Consider the following 23,156-nt stretch of genomic DNA (forward strand, 5'->3'; position numbering starts at 1 on the left):
CTGATTTTAACTGGTGATTTAACTGCCTTCCCAGACTAAAAACACCATCACTGGTACATCTAATCTTATTGGCATTATGATACGGCACAAGATGGAGGACTGTTATATAAACCACTATCGTGGTTTAAGCCCAGGCTGTAAATCAGAACCACACAGTCTACTCCCCCCTCCCCGCCTGCCCCAGCCCTTTCTTCCCCCCAGTCCTGGAGGGATGGGAAGGAGAAGTGAGAAGAATGTGACTCCCACGGGTTGAGATAAGAACAGTTTAGTAACTAAGGTATAACACAAACCACTACTGCTACCACTAATAATAATAATGATAAAGGAAATAACAAGGGAATAGAATACAACACCTCACCACCTGCAGACCAATACCTCACCCCACCCAGCAGTGATCTAGCCCTTCTGGGTAACTGCCCCCAGTTTATATAGTGGGCATGACGTGCTGTGGTATGGAATACCTCTTTGGTTAGTTTGGGTCAGGTGTCCTGTCTCTGCTTCCTCCCGGCTTCCCCTCCTCCCTGGCAGAGCATGAGACTCACAAAGTCCTTGGTCAGAGTAAACATCTGAGCAGTAACTAAAAACATCGGTGTTATCAGTGCTGTTCCCAGGCCGAAAGTAAAAAACACAGCACTGCACCAGCTACTAAGAATGAGAAAAAAAATGACTGCTACTGCTGAACTCAGGACAAAGATACAACTATGTATCATAATTGTAAGACTGGTAGACACCATGTGAAATAATAGAAAATACCAATTTGTATGAAAGCTAGAACTGCCAGTTTGGGAAACCACCTTACCTAATGAATCCTTTGGCCAGGACATTGTCCCAAGGGCAGGCTAATTTCCAACAACATGCAGCAGCAGTTTACCAATGAATGTGGCCCATACACTTAAAAGGCAACCTGGCAGATAACCTAGCAGTCTGTCAACTCTTTGTTCTACTTTGTTGCCCCAAAGTGCATAAAAAAACTAGTTAAATTTCCAGTTTGTTTTGTCTGTCATTCTGTAGCTTAAGGGTCTTCATAGGGGACAGAACTGATTTCTTCTACCACCTCTGTCTCCTTGAGGGCAGATGCCAAGTTAAAGGCAAAGGAAAGGACAGATCTCTGAACACCTGAGCTTTCTGGGCACATGTGAGTTTCTGTTCCTTGTGACTCAGTTACTAGGGAGAGGAAATTCAGGAGCACAGCACACAGAGAAGCAGACCTTGACTCACTTCTCAACATACTCCTGCTATTTATTTCTAGGGTAGTCTTTATTCTCAGTCCAGATACATAGTTCATGGTTTATTCTGAGAAAAATAAGCTTCTTACTAGGCTACATATTAGTAATTTTCTGTTCTTGAATTGCTAATGTGGAAAATATGGAGAGTTTATTTTCGATTCCAGTATATCAGTAGGTCATTTACCTTTATTACAGTTATCTGTTACAGTATAATGGTACCACCATGGTATTCTCTTTAGATCACCAGAAGAGTGCAAAGGACAGTAGCGTGAAACTAAGTCTTCCTTTTTTCATTCTTTTCTTTTCTTCCCCTGACTGGTGCTGCAAAAGCATTTTGCATATGTTTTGTTCTTGCAATATGTTTCATAGATAATTGCATAGTTGCTGTGCTGTCTTTAAAAGCATCATGAACAAAGGCTTTTCCAGCTGTCTCTCATCTGACACTGGGACCATATGTCTGCAACTGTTTTGAACACAGCTTCCCTCACAGTACCTGTTGAGTCATAGCCTTATTATCTGGCCGCTTTCTGGCTACTTCCAAATTTCATCTGGGACTTTCACAGTGGCATTAAGGTTGCTGTTGTCATTTCTTGATGGAGCGCAGCCTCTTTGGATTTAAAGCTGTAAAAAAAATAAAAATAAAAATAATAACCTACTGCTGCAGGTAAAATATTGCTTCCTAAATCAAAGTGTAGCCAAGTGCACTGTTAACATTCTTAAATTATTTCCACTTTAAAAATACTTTCATGTATTCTATTTTATTAACTTAGGTTGGTAGAAACCTGTTTTTCTGGCTTGACACTGACATAAATGTTCTCTTTTTCTCCTCCTCTTTACAGAGGACAGTTAGTTTTGTTGCTTGATACTTAGAGCAGATACCAACTTTGAATAGGACATTGTTTCCCAGCCCAGATCAGTAGCTACCATATGGATTTTTTTCAGTACTAGTTCAGGATTTGCAACAATACAGCAGTTAAAAGAAGTAAAAGCTTAAGTATGCTCAGAGATTGTTTAGATCTAATCCAATAGCAAACATTGTTAATTTCATTTTTGCAAGATTTCCTTTCCCTCTCCTATAACTATTTGTAGGTGTCAGCCTCTAACCTTATTTTAATAAGAATGGCAGTTCTAAATCCCTTCTGATAGCATTTATTTCTAACTGGTTCTAGATACGGATATTCCCAGTGTATATTAATCTCACTTGGAGATGTTTAATCAACTGATCTCAAAGAGGCTGAGTCCTCTTATGCTGCCTGCTATTGCTCTGGCTCTTCTGTGTTAGAAAATTCACTGTTTGCACTAATTCTACTCAATTCAAGCTTTTCTGACAAGACTAGTGAGTTTCCTTCATTTATATTGTTGAATGTTACCTAAGAGGGGAACAAAAGAAGCAAATACATAATTTATATATTCATTTGCTACAAATGAGACAAATACGTTGATTTATTTGTTCCCCTCCATTTTTTTCTCAAAATGTTTTGCATTTTTACTATTTTCTTTCCCCTCTTCCTTTTTTTTTTTTTTTTCCTTCCCTCCCCTCCCTTCCCTCCTCCCGTCCCCTGCCCCCTTTCCTTTTTTCTTTTCTCTTTTTGCTTAAGCTGCCAGTCCAAATGAGGAAACAATTACAGGATGTGGGCTTTAAAAGTGTCTCGCTTTGCCAAATAAGTTTATCTTTTTTTTTTCATTGTGGCTTGAAGCATGCTAAACCCAAAGCCAAGTTACTAACCTAAAACTCATGGTAACTTCAATTTTTTGCATTAGGCTTACAATAAACTTGGATGGTTTTTCCACAGTCCCTTTGCCAGTGATTATCTTGGAAGATAGTATGTTTTGAATTTGCTGAGAGATCTGCTGCTTTTAGCTTAGTTTTAGTACTTTTAAAAAGTAATCAATAATGCCTGTTTTGTAATAAGCAAAATTTATGAACTGACAAAGAAAATGTAATTATGGTGGGTATTCTGTACAAGAAAAAAGAGGTGATCTTAAAACCATCTCAGCATTCTGTTTGCACTCATTTTCATTCATATGAAAGGCTGTGTGGTTCTGTGCTGAAACATTTCCCTCTCAAGGCTCAACGTGAGTCTGGAAAAGTTGCTCCCAAAGAGTTCTATGATGAAGTCAATGATCATTTGTATTAACTTTTCATTGTTACCTACAGACTGAATTTTTCACAGTATTATGTTTATGACTAAGGTCTTAACTCAGGAGCAACTTAGACACCGTCTATTTCTGTTCTCTGGGGACTGTGCTCTATAAATGTGTAAATTCGTGACAAAAGTGAAGCCTGCATCAAAGACTTAGGTTGATTTTGCAGTTAATGAAACTGTTTCCCTCGTCCTTTCTTCTACTGAAAAATGGCTCCTTCCTGAAACACCAAAAGATCACTCAAAAGCTGTATCATAATGAGAGAGAAGAAAAAAAATCATATTTTTGGGCCTGATCCAAAACTCAGGTTTGCGAAAACTCACCTGCTGCATACTGTAGGATTTTGAGCAAACCAAAAAATTGAGATGCTAATTTCCATTTAAAGCTGGGTCAAAGCTGTACTTTGTCCATGCTGTTCAGCAAAAGGAATTATTTTTTAATTAATATGAAGTTAAATAAATTGTTTTTTAATAATCAGAAATTGCAATACAACCAAAGCAGTTCAGGTATTTTAGGTAAAGACTATCTAGTTTTGAAACGAACACATTTTGACACACCTTAGCTGCTCTTATAAGTCACTTTATGAGTCAACCTTCCTGCTTTGCTTTTTAATCATACATCTTTCTGCATCACCATTTTCAGCTTCATAAACTCTTGCCAAAGGATCTCTTATATTGGGTATTAAAAGAAACAAACCAAAAAGCCTTTCAAGTCTTTGAGTCTTAATGTCTTAATGTATTTAGAGAAGTATGTCTAACCACAGTAGATCATCAAATATGGCCTCCAGCTATGCCCAATATGTTATGTTGCTGTTATAGCAGCAACGGTTCCATAATGTACCCTGCCAACTCTACAACAACAGACACAGACATCATGTCTTGCAGTGCTGATCATTCTATACCCAACACTTACGAATCAGTTTATTTCTGCCAGGCCTGAAGTTGTTGTAAGTGGAAACCTGCAAGCTCGACTGCTAAACTTACCAAAAAACATGGGCCAACTCTGGTAGAGAACAAAAACCCTTACTATGGCCTTCTTCAATTAGAAACTCAAACTGGGAGATACATGCACATAAAACCCTACAGACCTCTGCGGGATGAGGGGGAAGAGATCAGTCAGTACATTTCTTTCCTCAGGACTGGGGCCTAAGACTTAGGGTGGGAGAGGATGCAAGAAGAAGATGAAAGGGGAATGCTTGGTCTCCTTCAGAATATGCTTACTGCAACAGAGCCACACAATGATAGCTGTTGTTATGCCAGATGGAAATTCCAGCTACGAACATAATACTGGTTTTCTTGCAGATTAAAAAAGAAAACTTTCAGGTATCCATATTTCATTTGTGGGAAGTAAAATAATTATGCTGTTGGCTACTGGACAGAAGATAATTTATAGACTGTGTCTGAAACTTACTTTTCATTGAATTGGGGCTAGAGATGCTTATGCAGATTTTACTTGTGAGATTAACAAATAGCACATACTGAATAGGATATACTAAAGAACAGTGTAAATATTTTAATGACTACTTTGCAACCAAGTAGATTATCTGAATTTGTAGTAGTCACCAGGTCTCATGTTAAGTTTATTTGGACTTTTTATGAAGGGGGAGGGGGGGGGACAGGGCTGGAATCAAATCCTGACCTTAGGTTTGTCAGGCTTATCTCGAGTTTTTTGGTGAAACATCATGGCAAGCTGACCTGCATGCCAGTCTTGGTTCAGAAAAATACTTGCTCATTTAAGTCAAGTCTTGTCTTCATAAGGGAATGTGGCTGTTTAGTTCTATTATCCACATCTCCATATATTAGCATGAACTGGAAATCTAATTGCCCAAGCCTGCGAAAATGATCTGGATATTTGTGCCTCATTCTTCTTATGGTTCACCTAGCAAGAGACTCTCAATAGAGTCTTCAAAACAGACTGACTGCAAACCTTACCTTTTTGTCACAGAAATAACCAGCATTTGGAATCCTTCCTATTTTAAAATACTAGGAGCAATCCGTATGCTTGTTAGCTTCTTTCAGTCTCCTGGTTCTCACAGAGACATGAACTAAACCGGGTATGTTTTGAGCTCTGAGAGTTTTGAAGGCATCACAGTTTTATCTCCTGGCATTGGCCTGTGTTAGTATGAAGTTAATGCAGGAAGACTTTGAGTTATGAGACTTATCCTCTGCAACTTTAGCCTCTCTTCAGGCTATGTAGTCTCTTTGTGTCAGTGCCAGGAGTGATAGTAATAGTAGTAATTGGCAATTTAGATATGCAAGAGACCCACAAATAAGTATTCATGCTAGGAAGTGTTTTGTCTGGTGGAAAGGGGTGGGTAATCTGTGTTTCCATTGAGCCCAATTTCCATTTGGGAAATCTGAATTTCACTCTTTGTGTCTTGCAGACCATATTTTCTCAGTTAGAAACCTTTGTTTAATCCTGTCACAAACTGAACTTTGTCACATGACAGCAATTAGAAGACACTTAACTGAGAGAAAACAGTATGCTACTGAAACCTAGTCTTAAAAAAAAAAAAAAAAAAGGAAAAAGGACAATTTTCAATATTTAGGTGATTAGAACCTGTCATTTCACGTTCTTGTTTGCAGGCTGACACAAACGACAGGACAAAGGAGCATACGTGGAAGCAAGACGAAAATTCAGAACAGATGTTAGGAAGCATTTTTCATACCAAATGTGCACAGTGGCCAGCCAGTTATGGCAAAAGCATTTTCCCATTTAGGAAATAATTAGCTGGCCCATCACAGCAAAAATGGCTTTCCCAGTTTCCCCTTTTTCTAACTTTCTTATATTCTTATACCTCAGCTGCTATTCACTTTTCTCTGACTGGAAGCTTTATAATCATCTGGAAATAAACCTAGTTCTTATAGAAATGAATGAACTATTAACTGCTAAGTGAACAGCTACTTAGCTAGATATTATCCTGTCCATATTATATCATCCTGTTATGTTGAAGGTAGCAATATCTACATTTTGAAGTTTGAAGATTCTAAAAGGTTTTGTCATACTTATCAAATTTAGTATAGGAAAAAATCAGGATGACAGGAAACATGCTGGCTTTATTATCTTAAAGAGTCTGATTATTTTAAGTGATAAAAATTATTTTATACACCAAACTGAGTCTAGGAGATAATTTGGGGGGGGGGGGATGGGAATTAAATGGACAAATGCAACCTTAAAGGAATGTGTTTCTGGAAACTTTGCTTTAGTTGAGGCTTTGCTCCCAAATCTGATAGACTTCCTGTGTAATTTTGCTGCAAGTCTTTTATAACTCCATGCCTCGTTTTCATAGAACAGTTTTATTTTCTCAGGTGAATATGAGTGTGAAACTACAATTATCTGGGGCACTGACATCTGACCTCTCCAAGTATCAGTCAGCACTAAGTTAATTTATTATGCTTGAGACCCTCATTTTGGTAAAGTGTTGATCAAAGTTCATATGTTAAAGCTATTTCAGAGTGATAGATGGATAGATAATGCTCACTAAGGACAGTGCTAAGACTCTGGCCTAGAAACTGAAAGTCTTTGTGTAATAAATTTTTCCAGGAACTACTGAATGAGACCTTTAAAAGACTTGCTGAACAAGTTGCTGCAACAGCAGGCTGTTTTTCTAAGCTAGTGATTCCACCATATAAAAAGTAGAGTTGTCTGCCCCATCCCAAGCTCCTATAGTTTCAGTGCTAGATGGTGTCACCAAAGTTCTCAGTTTAAAGGCATTTATGTGATAATTAAGTAATTTGATTTTATTATTTGTGGAAATTGGTTGGTGAGGTTGCTTCTTGTTGGATTCCGGCATTAGAAATAAATATTGAAAATGTCTTAATTAACAATGACCAATTTTAAGCATATAATTATGGATATTTAAAAAATCCAGTGATGCTAAAAGATTGTATCTCTGAGAAGCATTGTTCATGGAAAAGAATGATCATTTCTATTTTTAAAGGATACCAGTCTTCAGTCAAATAAAATGCCTAAGGAGGAAATAAAGCTAATTGTTAATGACATACTGAGGCAGTGTCATTCACAGCACAGAGCAAACGCAATTTTGTTGACTTTGGAATTGATACAGGACTTGCTTAAGGTAACGGTAGCTATGGAACTGAAATTTAAGGATGATATTTTTGCCATCATTTTTGGCTTTTTTCCTGTTGTAATCCCCTCAGCACCACAGTGTACACAGTTACCTGAATTAACACTGGAACATCAATCTTGAATTGGAATTTTGTGACTTTCTGCTGACACGTGATGACTCACATGCTTGATTTTCAAACATTAATTCTTTGGGGGTAGTAAGTGAATAAAAGGTTTCCAACAACTCAAAAGAGGGTGTATACTGGTGTCAGCAAACCCTCCCCATCTAAAAAATCCAGTTGCTCCTTTTTAAATGGTGGGGAAACATAGGCTTTAAACTGAAGGTTTTAGTGAAGTATAAGAATCTGTTTGTTTGGGAATTTTCAGGAATTCAAAAGGGTGTCTGTATTTTTATATATAAATATATAAAAATATAATGTGGTTTGTGTGTGTATGTATGTATGTGAAGGATATGCTTATTGTGTCTGTGTCCTGGGTTCAGCTGTAACAGTTATTTTTCTCCTTAGTAGCAGGTGCAGTGCTGTGTTTTTGACTTTAGTCTGGGAACAATGCTGATAACACACCAGTTGTTTTAGTTGTTGCTAAGTAATGCTTACCTTGATCAAGGACTTTTCAGTCTCATGCTCTGCCAGTGAGGAGGGGCACAGGAAGCCAGGAGGAAGCAGAGACAGGACACCTGACCAAAACTAGCCAAAGGGGTATTCCATACCACAGCATATCATGCATAGTATATAAACTAGGGGGAGTTACCTGGAAAGTCAGATCGCTGCTCCAGTCAGGCTAGGTATTGGTCAGCAGGTGGTGAGCAATTGTATTGTACATCACTTGTGTTTGTTGTCTTTTCCTTTCCCCTTTTAGTTTTATATTCTCTTCCTGTGTTATTTCCCTTATCATTATTATTACTGGTGGTAGCAGTAGTGGTTTATGTAACCTTAGTTACTGGACTGCTCTTATCTCAATCTGTGGGATTTACATTGTTTCGATTCTCCTCCCCATCCCTTCAGGAGTGGGAGGGGAATGAGCTAGTGGCTGTGTGGTTCTGAGTTACTGGCTGGCCTTAAACTATGACAGTCAGTAAATGAGCCCTTCTTCTAGACATGCACTTTTGCATTGTATCTTTCCTATTGGTGGAAGATTTAATAGTGCCTTTGTGCCTGAGGTCATTAACCACGTTGGCCACTACAGACTGACCACAGAAGGAAAAGACTACTGTCTGATTCTTACCTACCACAGGTCTAGTATTAGATATGAAGGAATATGAACAAATTTGTGCAAATGCAATAATTGAGTCCCAGCATCGTCTTAAGTCAAATTTACATGGAAGCCATCACAATCCTGTCTAGCATATTGCGGATAAAGACCAATTCTGTAGGCTGTGTTATGATGTAACTCAAGAAATTGTTCATGACAGAGTGGTTGCTCCACCAACAGTTTAACCGGTCTCTCTAGCCAGTTTGGAGAAAGAGGGCATGCTAATGTTGTTTCAGAGGAATAAGATTTTTATTCCATTTTTCCTACCTTCCTGCAGGTGTAATAGGGAAAAGTAAAGGACCAGAAGTAAATCTATACTCCACACACATCTGTACTAATTTTAAAATTATTTTGCACTGTCTTGAAGTTTTTAGAGAATCTCATGCTACTTTATGGAGAGAAAAACCTTTTAGTTTTTTCACCTCTGAGCCACTAAAAATAGATATTTCCTGCTGTCCTTTTTGTTAACCTTTTTGACCTGTGCTATGATACTCGGGGCTACTCTTCACCTGCTTTTCACAGTTTTGACGTTATTATCAGTAACAGATTTGAAATAAGATTTAGTATTCCAGGTATTTGGGTTTGAATGCCAGAAGTCATACTGTAAGATTAAAATTATGCTTTTTTATTTGAATTATTTATTAGTATTTCTATTACCTTTCTTCATTCTGTGCTGGTTAATTGGCTTTTGGTCATGTTTTCAAGGCTCTTTTTAAAAATTGTGAAGCTATGAACTTTGTTCTTCTTCTTAAAAAAAAAAAAAACAACAAAGCAAAACAAAAAAAAACCAACCCCAAAAATGGGATTTTGTGAAATGATGTGAACAAGAAATGGCATTTGAAAGGAAAAGATTGGTGGATTTCATCTTAATTGATATGACTTTAGTTAAATACCTAGTCTTGTTGAACTCTACAGTTGATTGAGGCAGAAACATCACTGGTGAGTGCCATATTTTTTAGCAATATGGGCTGAATAGACCATTAGCAGGATCTAAGCAGTTAAGTTTTGGACATCTACAGCTAGGCCACACTATCTTCAGAAGCAGTGAAGATCTACCTAAAGTTGAGATTTGGTAGTGTTATTTAATGAAATGAATCAAAAGCTGTATTTGCAGAAAATACAGTTTGTATTTTCTGGGTTAGAAATTCTTAGTGTTTTAACTTGCCTAATTCACTTGGGGGGGGGCTTGTACTTAAACTATAATAATATGTCTAAATTTTTCCTGTTCATTACTGTGAATTCATTGTGCTCTGGTACAATGTAAAAAGGTTCTGTTTAATGCTTATTTCTGCATGCAGATTTCTTGATGTTTCTATCTGCCTGTGAATGTCATGGAATAATTCTACAATTGAGCCATATTAGTATTATAGTCAATGCAATATATCATATGAAGTATTCAATGAGCACCAACATCATCTAAAATAAAAGAACAAATAAAAAAAACCTTATCAAACCAAGTAAAAAAAAATATAGCTTAGTATTATAAATTAATTTGCAGTCAGTAAGCAAGCAAGCCATTTCAAAACAACTTTTCTGTAATATTAGGGAAGACAAAACATCCCCTTACCATGCCTTTGTTTGAGATACAATGTATGTGGGCTTACTCATATAGTTAAGGTTAACCTTCTGGATATCTGTTTATTTGAACAGGTATATTAATGTGGTAATAATCTGTATTGCAGGAGAAAACCTATTCTGAGGGAGAAGGGGCTTGGTGAGGAACAAAATGCATTGCATACTGCAGGCAATTACAAGACCAATTGTTGACTCTTTAAGTCCTTTCTTAGACAAGGTCTATGACTAGCTAGAAAACGAGAAGTATGTGAAAATCCAGGTGCTGTCATAGGTTGTTTCTTGGTATCACAGGGAGTCTGGCATTTCTGTACCTTGGTGTTATTTTATTTTCTCACACCACCCCCACCCCCCAGCCCCCACCCCCCAGAATGGGAAGGTTAAATCTGAAAATGTATTTTCAAATTCTGAGAGGAAACATGCTGTGTATGTGCAAAGTATTATTAATATTGTTGATTTGTGCCAATTGGCATAGTTGTGTCCCAGAATATAGTTCTCATATCATTACTAGCTATGACTATTCCAAAAGAAAACATTAAGTAGATGTTGTGGTTTAAACTCGGTCAGCCACGCAGTCTCTCTCTCTCCCACTCCTCCCCCTTCCTCCACCCCACTCCTGGAGGGATGGGGAGGAGAATCGAAAGAATGTAACTCCCACGTGCTGAGATAAGAACAGTCCAGTAACTAAGGTATAACACAAATCACACCACCAATAATAATAATAATGATAAGGGAAATAACAACGGAAGAGAATACAACCGCTCACCACCTGCTGACCAGTAACCCAGCCCAACTCGAGCACTGATCTAGCCTTTCTTGGTAACTGCCCCCAGTTTATATAGTGGGCATGACGTGCTGTGGTATGGAATACCTCTTTGGTTAGTTTGGGTCAGGTGTCCTGTCTCTGCTTCCTCCTGGCTTCCCCCCCTCCCTGGCAGAGCGTGAGAATCACAAAGTCCTTGGTCAGAGTAAACATTACTGAGCAGCAACTGAAAACATCGGTGTTATCGGTGCTGTTCCCAGGCCAAAAGTCAAAACCACAGCACTGTGCCATCTACTAAGAAGGAGAAAAATAACTGCTACTGCTGAACCCAGGACTGTAGAATACTACAAAATGGAGCTCTTCTACGCATGTTTCCTTTATGTTTGTGCACCACTGAAAGTAATAACTGACCCTCTTAAAATATAAGGCATTATTTCCTTTGAAGTTTCCAATGCTGAAAATACTGAAAGTACATAAAAGTAATTGTGTGGATCATTCCTCTTTTCTTCCACACACTTTGTTAATGCATACAGCAATGAACAACTTAGAGGTCCTTTTGATGCAATGTAAGAACAAATTTTCTTAATTCAGTCCAATTTATACATGAGAATAAATGACTCAAAACAGTCCTGTTATCAATGTGACTACCTTAAATACATTCACTGAATATTATTTCTACAGAAAGTAGCCTTTTAGGATTAATTGTTATAAAGAATTAAAAAAAAAAAAATAAAACTTCAGAATTTTAAAATGATAGTGTTATTAAATGTAGTATGAAGGTTTAAGTGCAAATCACTCTAAGGTAACTTTTTTTTTTTTAAGAGCAGGCTAATGCAGTATTATATTTTATAGTGCAATAAAATTATGTGCTAAAATTATGCTCGTAAATGCAGGCAAATGTAAACCAAGCTATTAGTTATGTTTTCTCAGATAAAAGTGATTAGCATAGCTATCAAACTCTTCTCCCATTTGAATAACAGAATTATGTCTGAAATCTAAGGCTTGTTTGCAAAAGCTGAGTCTTAAAAAGAAATGTAAATCCAGCTATCAGTGTTGTATTTGAAAGCAAATGCAATGGTCTGCCCATCATTCTGCTAACAACTAAGAGCAGAGGAACATGACCCAAATTGCAGCAAAGCACATCAATATGAAATGTGCCTCAAATACAATTTTAAAAGTCATTCTTAGCACTTTATCATAATCTTCTTACTGTGGATCAGACTTCTTTAAAAACTATTGTGGTTTGTTTAAACATAAGAGTGATGAAAGAGTCTTTTGGCAACAGCCACCATGAGACAAAGTTTCATGTATAATTCATGAAGTATGTGGTCATCTACTAGGAAATTAATTTCCATCTGACAGCTATACTTTTTGGTAGTGTTCTCTCAGGAAGGCACATGGTATATAATTAAAATCTGAACAGAACAAATTAAATGCTGACTACTTCATAATCAATTTCAAGGCCTGAATATTGTTACCTGTCTTTATAAGTAGCCAAGGTATTTTGGCAATTTATAGATGAATAGGTGTATTTTCTCAACTCTATCCAATTGTTTTATGATGTCTAAGGGTAGTAGTTAAAATTGCTACTGGAAAATCTAACTGTGAAAAAGCAATTAAAAAGCAAATCTCCACTTCAGACCTGCAAGGAGCAAATAAAAACTGTCTCTACTTGTAGGTGGCTGTAACGTTAATATTGATGGGTCACAGGCAACATTTAATATTTTAGATGCAAACCACTGCTCAAAAAGGTGCTGTGTTTCCTTTGCGTCCTCCTTGCCCCCCTCCTTTATCCCCTTAAGTATGGCTAATGAACATAATTTGAAGCAGTGTGGGTGCTTGCCACACTGATGAGAGAATGACTTATCATGACCAACTCTGAGAAAGACTCAAAGATGACCAACTCTGGTGATCACAAAGGATTTCTTATTGTTTGCAATAAAAATATTGTAATAAAAGATAAATTATTGACTAAAATATTACAAAGGTTTTCAAGCAGTCATGGAATGAAGGACACTGCAGGTTAAATTCACAAGAGATCTTACTGAGCAGGAAATTTTTTTTAAGGTTTCTACCATGTTTTGCACTTGCATGCAATGTTTTAGCTTGTGCTTGCAAAGTTTTAAGGACATGTTAGCATATACTGGAGTCTGTCACTGCCTTTGCTCTCCTTTGCGTATGCTACTTACATTAAGTTAGCAGAGGTGAACTACCATGACCTAAATTTTACTTTTCTAGGCACAGGGTTTTTGCCTGTTGTTGTAATACTCCGTGCACAGCTACACTTTTAGTTTTGTACAAGGGCATTTTCTGTATGTTGGCACAACATCATTTATCAATCAAATATATTTCAGTTTATACCATCGCTCAGTGATCTTTTCCTGGAGAGACTGAAAGAGCAAGATATACAAAATGTGCAGTAACAGATTCCTGTAAAGCATACCAATAGCCTTTCACAAATGAGGCAAGACAGATTACTGCGAAAGAGAGAATTTGGAAAGATCACTAAAGTAAACTTAGAAGAATCCAAATGATAAATGTGTGTGCAGACACAGGTGGTCTATACAATGTTATAACATTGATGCATATGAGTATTTCATAAATATAAGACTAGTAAGTCAAATGGGCACTTATAAACATTGAGCCTCAGGTAACATGATGGAGTATTTGTCTACCACACTGGCATTTATTAGTAGGTAAAGTAGTTGGTACTATCCATTCACAAACGCTGTAGTTTTCAGAAGTAGATGAACAGATCTTCTACACTCCCTACTGCTGCTTTTTTTACAAAGGTTTCCATGTCAAAATATTGTACACAGGAAGTACCAGTAGCACAATCACTTTATCCTCTTCCCTTTCTTGAGAAGCTCTGAAGGGTAATGTTTGACTTTCATTTAACCTCAGTAATAAGCAGTCTGGTTTATGCATCTGTTCTTATGTCTTACCCAAGACACTAAATAAAAGGATCTTGCTATGACTATAATCATAAATTTATGATTTGAGATACAATACAGTGTATTAGGGAGGTTGTAGTTAATTAATAGACTCATAGAAAAGAAGGGATCTCCTGAGGTCAGCCACTTTGCATCGTCTTTCCACTCAAAGCAGAGTGGAATACTAGATCAGGCTAGTGCAAACCACACCCAGTCAGGTTTCATTTAAGAGTTATGAGGAAACTGTTAGTAGAAATTGCCTGCTATTGGATTGTTTGGTTTTATGCTAATGACAGAAGTATCTAAAATTAGCTGATAATAGAATACTGGATTAGATATCTCAAAGAATTCCTCCAGTTTGAATGCTAAGAGCGTGATGAGCTGAGAAAGTTGGGGCTGTTCAGCCTGGAGAAGAGAAGGCTGTGTGGAGACCTCATAGCAGCCTTCCAGTATCTGAAGGGGGTCTATAGGGATGCTGGGTAGGGACTCTTCATTAGGGACTATAGTGACAGGACAAGGGGTAACAGGTTAAAACTTAAACAGGGGAAGTTTAGATTGGATATAAGGAGGAAGTTCTTTACTGTGAGGGTGGTGAGGCACTGGAATAGGTTGCCCAGAGAAGTTGTGAATGCTCCATCCCTGGTGGTGTTCAAGGCCAGGTTGGACAGAGCCTTGGGTGACGTGGTTTAGTGTGAGGTGTCCCTGCCCATGCCAGGGGGCCTGGACCTAGATGATCTTAAGGTCCTTTCCAACTCTAACTATTCTATGATTCTATGATTCTGTGATTTTGTACTATCGGTGCTGAGATTTACTGAACAATGGTTTGAATGATATGCTTTCCTTTTCACAGCTATATTAATGATAACTTGTTTTCTAATTTCAAAGGACAGGCTGGTGATGGGATAGGTAAGAAAAACTGAGTTCTGAAGATGTGGGGAAAGGTAATGAGAGCTGGCCAGAACTAGCATAAACTAAGCTTTAAGCTAAAGAGATAGGGAATCTTACAGATACAGGGAAAGAATCAAGAAATACAAGAAAAAAAAATGAGTGAAGACTGTGTGAGGGTGAGAACATCAGCAATGAGATTAATGGTGAGCAGTGGCCACAGTTGCCACGTCAATACTATATTAAGTTTGAAAGTGTTTTAAGCATAAAAAGTCTGTAAGGAGCACATTCCGTGTGGAAAAATTGAGTTCATGCCATCTTCAATTTTGTAAGACCCACCGGACAATAATTATACCTAGTAAATATTATCAGATGGCCAAGATGTGAGACATGATGTTACATGTGCTGAAAAATCTGTCATGCTGCAATGTCTGTTAAACACAAGCTGAAAGAACAGTATAAACTGCCAGTAAATATAAAATGAAATGAAAACAAACACTGCAGTACATGACTTCCTGTGGGATTTGATATTAATCCCCTCTTACAAGGGGTAGTCTGTACAACATATTTTCCCTAGGGAACTTGTGAGTTATCCAGCTAATCCTTATTCAAGGCATATGATTTGTATCCGGCAAGAAGTCACACAGAATTTTTCCAATCAGCTCCAAATATACAGTATTGATAATAAAGCTTGTGATTGGCTTGAAAAAAAACACAAAACAACAACAACAACAAAAAAAACGTAAAACCACCAACCAAAAAAAAACCCACAAAAAACCAAAACAAACCCAAACAACAACAAAAAAATAAATCCAAACCCACAAAAAAAAGCTGAACACTAAAACCTCCAAAACTGGAAAACAAGCTTAATGTGCACATTCCATTAGGCAGTAGCCAGTGCTATAACTTTTAGACAAAGGTGCAATTTTAAACACTTTATGATCTTCTTTGTAAATTCTATTTGGATTTAGTTTGTCTCCTTTATGCTTTCAATAATTTCTAATTGAAATTATCAAATCAGAAATTAATCATTCTTATCAGTTCTCTTTTTGAATCCTAGTGATGGATGTACTGACTATGTTGGTTTTGAAGTCTCTTGTGTTTGCCATCTGAACACACTTTTTTGAGATTCAGATCCTTCTGCCTTATCTGTCCTTACTTCACTTCCTGATGACAGCATCTGTACCTTCCTCATCCTATGGAAGAGAAAAATAGAAAGCTTAGAAAAAGGTATTTTGCAGGATGTCATATTAAAGACACTGGCATAGCACTTTCATGATCTTTTTTAAAGTCCAGGCACTGTTAGGTGAAGACTAGATACTTTAAAATATCTTTTTTTCCTTTTCTCTTTGAATAGAATGACATTTAATGGGAACTAAAACTAACAATTCTGTTGGTACAAATACTAAAACTGTTGGATGGACCTTTAAGAAGAGAAAGATTTGTCCCCTGTGAGCAAAAAGTAGCAAAGTCCACTGTCCTAGGAGCTTGCTGCTGCAAAAACAGATCAGACAGGCTTGGCTAAACTAAGATCTGGGGCTCAGCGCTTTCAAAAAGTCCTGTGTTCACGAGACGGGGGAATAGCCTGTGCTAGCAATTAGATCACTTCCTGAACTAAGCCTAGATGTACTACTATTAAGCATTGTGTAAAATTGCTGCGTTTACTTTTCATGTTTCAAGACTGGAACACAAAAAATGTCAGATGTTACATATTTGTTACATACATGTAGCAACATGTATGTGGTACATATGCAGCAAATATTCCAAAGACTAAATCTTGGCATCAAACTACTAGTATGCTAAATATAGAAATTACATTGTTCAGACTTTTAGGAGTTCAGATTTGGTATGTTGCTTCTCATTTAAATACACGTAAGGAGGTGGAAGGGGTATAGGGATATTTTAAGTTTTCCCCAAATGATATTTCTTTAAGCAAGGTTTTCTGTACAGCTGGCAGCTCTTTAGTTTGAGATGAGAACACTTCTCAGGAAATCATTCCTTGCTAATGAAACATAGGCTGACTTTGTCCATTTGTTTGAAATAAACAGATCATAATTTATATCTTTTTACTGAACAGTTTGAACACTGTAAGCATAGGTAAATGCTGAATGACTTCAGAAAGGATGAAGACCTTTGCCTTCTTTGAACACAGAGGTACTTGGGACCTCTCATGAGTCTCTTGGGACTTCAGAGAATTTAACAGTGTATTGTAGATACTAAGTGCTTAAGAGTTACAGCTTCAGCTCTGAGAAGAACTTACTGTTTGTTTTGGTGACTTGATCTGCAGATCTATTAGTTTCTACATATATGTGAAGACTAATACTGGTTTTATGTTTTTAAGTTATTGGATAGGAGCATGGCTTTTACTTTTTTTCTATATGGATTTTTACACTGCCAGAAGGAGAATATTTTTGACTTTGTAGCCTATGGCTTTCTCATATTTGTTTAAGATGGGGGATTGAGTTTTGGTCTTTGCATATCTCCTGCAAGTAGCAGAATTTCCGATTGTGAAACCAATTATTTCCCCACTTAATTTTGAGAAGATACCACAGAAGCTAACTGTTCACGAAACTGAACTACTATAATAGTTTTGCCTGTTAATGCTCTGTTTGGACTTCAGCTCCATATTGAGCTGAAGTACTATCTGTTTGGTCCTTTCTGCTGCAGCATACAACAGTCAATTCATGACTATTTCACAGAATCACAGAATCCCAAGGGTTGGAAGAGACCTCAAAAGATCATCTAGTCCAACCCCCCTACAAGAGCAGGGTAACCTAGAGTACATCACACAGGCACTTGTCCAGGTGGGCCTTGAATATCTCCAATGTAGGAGACTTCACACCCCCCCGGGCAACCTGTTCCAGTGATCTGTCACTCTCACAGTAAAGAAATTTTTCCTGATGTTCACATGGAACCTCCTATGCTCCAGTTTACACCCATTGCCCCTTGTCCTATCACTGGACATCACTAAAAAAACCCTAGCTCCATCATGCTGACACTCACCCTTTACATATTTGTAAACACTGATGAGGTCACCCCTCAGTCTCCTCTTCTCCAAGCTAAAGAGTCCCAGCTCCCACAGCCTCTCCTCATAAGGGAGATATTCCATTCCCTTGATCATCTTTGTGGCTCTGCGCTGGACTCTTTCAAGCAATTCCCTGTCCTTCTTGAACTGTGGGGCCCAGAACTGGACACAATATTCCAGATGCCGCCTCACCAAGGCAGAGTAGAGGGGGAGGAGAACCTCTCTTGACCTACTAACCACACCCTTTCTAATGCACCCTAGGATGCCATTGGCCTTCTTGGCCACAAGGGCACATTGTTGGCTCATGGTCACCCTCCTATTCACCAGGACCCCCAGGTGCCTTTCCCCTTCGCTACTGTCCAGCAGGACAGTACTTGTTACTTGTTGTCTGTATCTTCCAAAAGAAACAGGCAAAGCCATTGAGACGATCCTGACTTCCTATTGTTAAATGAGCCAAGTTGTAACTGGATAGGAAAATCCACTTACATTATGCAACAGACTTTTATTAACTTGGGTAGAATATCAATTCAGTGTTAAGGTCTGTAAAATCTGCCAAGCCTTTAGCAGTCCTGTACACATAATAATCTTAATTGGTTCAGGAAGCCTATAAATTCAGTAAAAATCAAGAAAGTATGTGTGTGCCTACCAGTTGGGTTACTGTTAGTTGATGGGTTTGTTCCCTGAATGCTGGAAATTGTGTTATGAAATTGTATTTGTCTCTGTCCAGGAACTCAACTTGTGTATTACGCTTTGTTATCGATACATTTCATTTTCTCTAAGTCATCATTACAGTTCAGTGAACGTAGAATGGCAAAGTGAGGAAGTAAAAGGAAAAAGATTTCCTGTCAATTCCAAGTAGTAAACTGCGGCTTGGGGCCTGGTTTCAAAACTGGAAATTCTGTTGCACGTAATGAGTTAATCAGTGGCATCAGCAATGTTATCTGCTTTTCCAAGTACATACAGTACTTAGCTAAGAAATGTTTCTTATATGTTATGCACTGCAGTCTTAGTCCCAAAGACTTTTAAAACACTTAATTCCTCTGATTATTTAACAACCTATACAACTGTCTGAATGTCTAGAAAGAGAACCCATTTGCTCTCCACACACCATCTCTCTAATGAAATAGAGATTATTTCATTAATAGAAACTAGTAGATGGAAATTCTGAGAACATGAGATTCTTGCCAATGTGAGGTTGGACTCATGCTGATGGTTAACTTGTTGAACATCAGGAACATAAGAAGTGCCAAGACTATTTCCTCTCTTTTACTGCATAGTAAAACTTCATCAGAAAATTCAAGGAGCACCTTTTGAATAATTTAACTGTATCGTGATCAGCAGATAATCTTATATGATCCAAATAACTTTGAGTCCTTGTAGTCCGAGTTGCCAAACATAAGCTGAAAATGAGAATGACCTCTGTGGTACTGGTGTCTTACATATAAAATGTCAGTTATTTAGAAACGAGCATAAAAATTGTAGTGTCAAATTTTTTTTTTTGGCATTTACTGATTTGACTAATAATGAACAAGTTCAGTCTAATGTCTTATTCTTTGTTTCAGGAGCCTGAATTGTACTTAAAAGTGAGTTCAATATATGGTTCCCTAAGGTATGGATATTGTCATAATTTTTCCTTACTCCATCAGCAGAAATTCAAGATCAGTCAAGTGTTTATTGCGTGTAAGCCACATAATAAACACTCATATATATGTGAGCTACTTAATGGATGCAAATTCAAGAAGCCATATGGGTAATAGACTATAAAGCAGATAGGTTTGTACCTCTGCCTGGTCCCAAAGTGTACTGAGGTTCTTAAGCCTGCAGAAAGAGTTGTCTGTTGGCACAGCTTCATCAAAGTAATGCTGACCACTCTAGTGGAATCCTAACAAATTGAAATCATCTGGATGCACTGGCAGAAGCCAAAAAAATGACTTTATACCACTTTTTCCAACAGAGCAATCAGACCACAACACTGGACCATGTGGGTGGCCTCACCCACTTGCATATCTGACACTTCTGGAAGTGAAATGGCTATGAAATCACTAACTGATTTACCCTATGTATAAACCAGCTAGTTTATCTTGGGGACTTAACAGGCTATGACAAGCCATCTTTATGGTTAAGGTTCTCAAATTCAAGACAAGGAAAATTTGACAATTGCACACTTTCCTTCATGTGCGCAGGGCCAAGTATTGGAGGACTTCATCTACAAAGCACTGAAATACAGGCTGTGTATTGAGATGTTGATGATATATTTGTAATTTCTAACTACTTGATCTGTGTTTTCCAGGAAAAAAAAAATTTTACTTGTGTTCTCGGTACAAGTTATTTGAAGAATTAGGTTAATCAATTAGATAAGCTGAGTAAATTTCATTTTGCAGCTTTTCAAACTGTGTTAGAATCCCTGTCACAAACAGAAGAAAAAAGCCATCTATCTTATTTTTCATTAGTACAAGTACAGGTCCTTTAAATTTATATTAAGATTACTGGAAACAGAATTTTTCCCACTATCTTAGTTTAATGCTTCAAATCTAAAGAAGAAATGCTTTAAAGAATATCTGAGAGTGAGCATGATTCTGTAGTTGACTGAGATATACAAATTGATCTTGGAATTCATGAGGGAGTTGACCTTGCCTGTTCTCTGAGCTATGATGGTTTGTATAAAATGGAAACTAGATCTTGCCAGACAAAAGCCTGTGGTTTCTGAATACCTCTAATGAGAAAGAATGAAATCCTTAACTGAGTTCAGTAACAAAACTCATTGACTTCAACAGGGAACTGAGAGAGGTGAGCAGTGACAAGGTTTCATTAGGAGTATTTAGTATATTCTTTGAAAAATATATGATGAGTAAGAGCACCAGTTCATACTGGATGCTTTTAAATTGTTCTAGCAGAAATAAAAAATATTTGTGGGTTTTAAAAGCAGTAGATAAAATTAAAAAGAGATTCCTTCCTGAGAAATTCTAACTAACTTTCTATTTATATTATAATAAAATGAAATTACTCCAGGGAAGTAAAGCAACTTGAAACCCACTGAGCATCCAGTAGTACATAATGAAATCCTGTTTCTTATTTCTTAACCCATAATAATATCAATCACCAACTCTATGTGCTATCATTTCTGATCAAATATTAATCTGGTGACCATGGATTATATGGATGTTTTCATTAATGACTTGTTAGAGCTTCTTTCTAACTTTTTTTTTTTTCATTGTTTGGCCTTTAAGAATTGATGGTTTCATTCATTTGTCCTGCAGCTGCAACATCACACTTCTATCTACTTCTATTTGTGTGAAAAATGTGTAGCAAGAAACTGATGGATGCCATGTGCGCCCAGTAATAGCAAAAAAAAAATGAGGGGAAAAAGTAGGATAAAACAAACTTCTCCACCCTAATAGGAGATTTAAATTGTAACTGCCTCAGGAGAGAATTGTTTCCTCCTTCAGTAGCCGTTTAAACTCTTGATCATAGTGCAGCCAAGACAGATCCTCAGAAACACAGCGACTGAGCATTGAACAGTGCTACATCACTTTTATGAAAAACATTCTCTAAAAAGCTTCTCTAAACAGGAAGCACACATGTTCAACTAAACTATTTTTTGGCACTCTCTGTATTTGTTGGCTCATTTGAATTTTTGTGTGTAACTCTAACTTCTATACTTCTTGCACTGTAGGCAGGTTTTGATCTCCCCTCTTCCCCCCCAGTCATATATGGTTCATGAATTTCCAGCATGAACATATACAAATGTTATTGTTTCAGTGGTTGCCATTAAAACATTAATGCATGGTAGCTGCTCGTAATATTTTTATAACTTTGTTAAAAGATAAATTTTAACAGTTAATCTGCATTAATAGGTATGCTAAATCTTATTAGTATCACCATGATAAAGTTACCTGTTACATTATCAGGGCTGAGATTACAACTAGATTTAACATTGTGGCCCTTTGTACACTTGAAGCGAGAATAAAAATTCCCAAACACATCCCCTCCCAATGTTTGCCAGATGTCAACAACAGCAGCAGACAAGGACTCAGGAAATTTAGAACCTATTCCAAGAAGTGCCAGTCAGCTAATGTTCAGCTTGGTCTAGTTCCTTCTCTCAGTTTTGGTTTCCTTGCTATCGTTCGCTTTCTTTGACTTGCCAGTGAAATTTCTTCAGAGTGGAGTTTCTTTCCACGATGTGTTCAGGCAATATATATTGCAGCGCAGGGTCACAACCTTTAATCTCTGCTGTTTCAAGCCTTTGTTTTTTCAAATGATATTGTGGGTGTATTTTCAGGAAGAAAAGAAGAGTAGAACTGAGACTGCTGCTTCTCTCATTGCTGCTTTACAAGTCCTTCTGTGAGCTGTTACCAAATAGGCATAGACTGTATTTCAAGGAATTTCAAGTGAAGGAGAAGCTCAATAAGGCCTTCCAGGATTAAATAGATACCTATTGAAAAGGCATTTGGTGGGGTGATGGCCTTCCAATTGCTGAAGCCTGTTTTTTAGTACTAAATTGCTTTTTTTCTTTCTAATTTCCATATGACAAGCAGTTGCTTAGTTTTCAGGGTGCAGCTCTGCTCACAAAGGAGTAGCCCATCACTTTGTTTCTGTTCAGTAGTATATGATGACTTTAATTCCCACAGATCAACCAGATGTAAATATTTGGTATCTGAGGTACATGGACATATCCCATAGAATTTATTATGTATTTTAATATTTACACTTCCTGCCTTGTATTCCAGGTTTGGCAGTTTGAGGTTTTACATAGATTTAGTGAAGACTGCAAAGATAAAAGGATGTTTTCTTGGTTATGGCACAGAATTGTTGTCTTTTACTATAGTGTTTTCATCAAATCTCCATCAAGCTATGCCTTTAAGGAGTCATTATTCATTCATCTCTCTTCTTTTTTGAGGGTGGGGGAAGGGGGGTGTCTAACTTGAGACATGGCGCTTTCATCTGCTGAAATATGCATAGCTGCAAATGACTGGGTGATATATCGCACTAAATAGTAGTCCAAATCGGGTACTTTGAACTTCATTATTTAGAACTGAAGAAGGGTAGATACCTTTAATCTCTGTGTTTATGAAGAAGGAGATAACTGTATTTGAGATAGTCTGGACTATTTGTTTTTAAAGATTACTGTTTCTGGTACTATTTGTACGCTCCATTTGCCAGGAGAATGTACATAGTAGAACAGAATGTCAAAACCTGAAGTGGCAATTCCGAGTAACAACAGCTTTTTATATTGTATTGTTAATACATCTGAATGCATGTCCAAATGA

At 37.4% G+C, this 23,156-nt stretch overlaps 1 long non-coding RNA gene across 1 annotated transcript in view; it reads left to right on the forward strand.

Annotated features, from left to right (window-relative positions):
- The window catches only part of LOC134158701 (uncharacterized), a 47,092-nt gene extending 44,949 nt beyond the window's left edge, over positions 1-2,143 (forward strand). Inside the window, exon 4 of the long non-coding RNA XR_009962873.1 lies at positions 2,066-2,143. This is a non-coding gene — a long non-coding RNA (uncharacterized LOC134158701). The remainder of the gene's footprint in view (positions 1-2,065) is intronic.
- Positions 2,144-23,156: the final 21,013 nt, after the last annotated feature.

The sequence above is a fragment of the Pezoporus occidentalis genome, unplaced genomic scaffold, assembly GCF_034315485.1.
Source record: "Pezoporus occidentalis ecotype Australia unplaced genomic scaffold, CSIRO_AGI_Poc_V1 ctg131, whole genome shotgun sequence".
Classification (NCBI taxonomy): domain Eukaryota; kingdom Metazoa; phylum Chordata; class Aves; order Psittaciformes; family Psittacidae; genus Pezoporus; species Pezoporus occidentalis.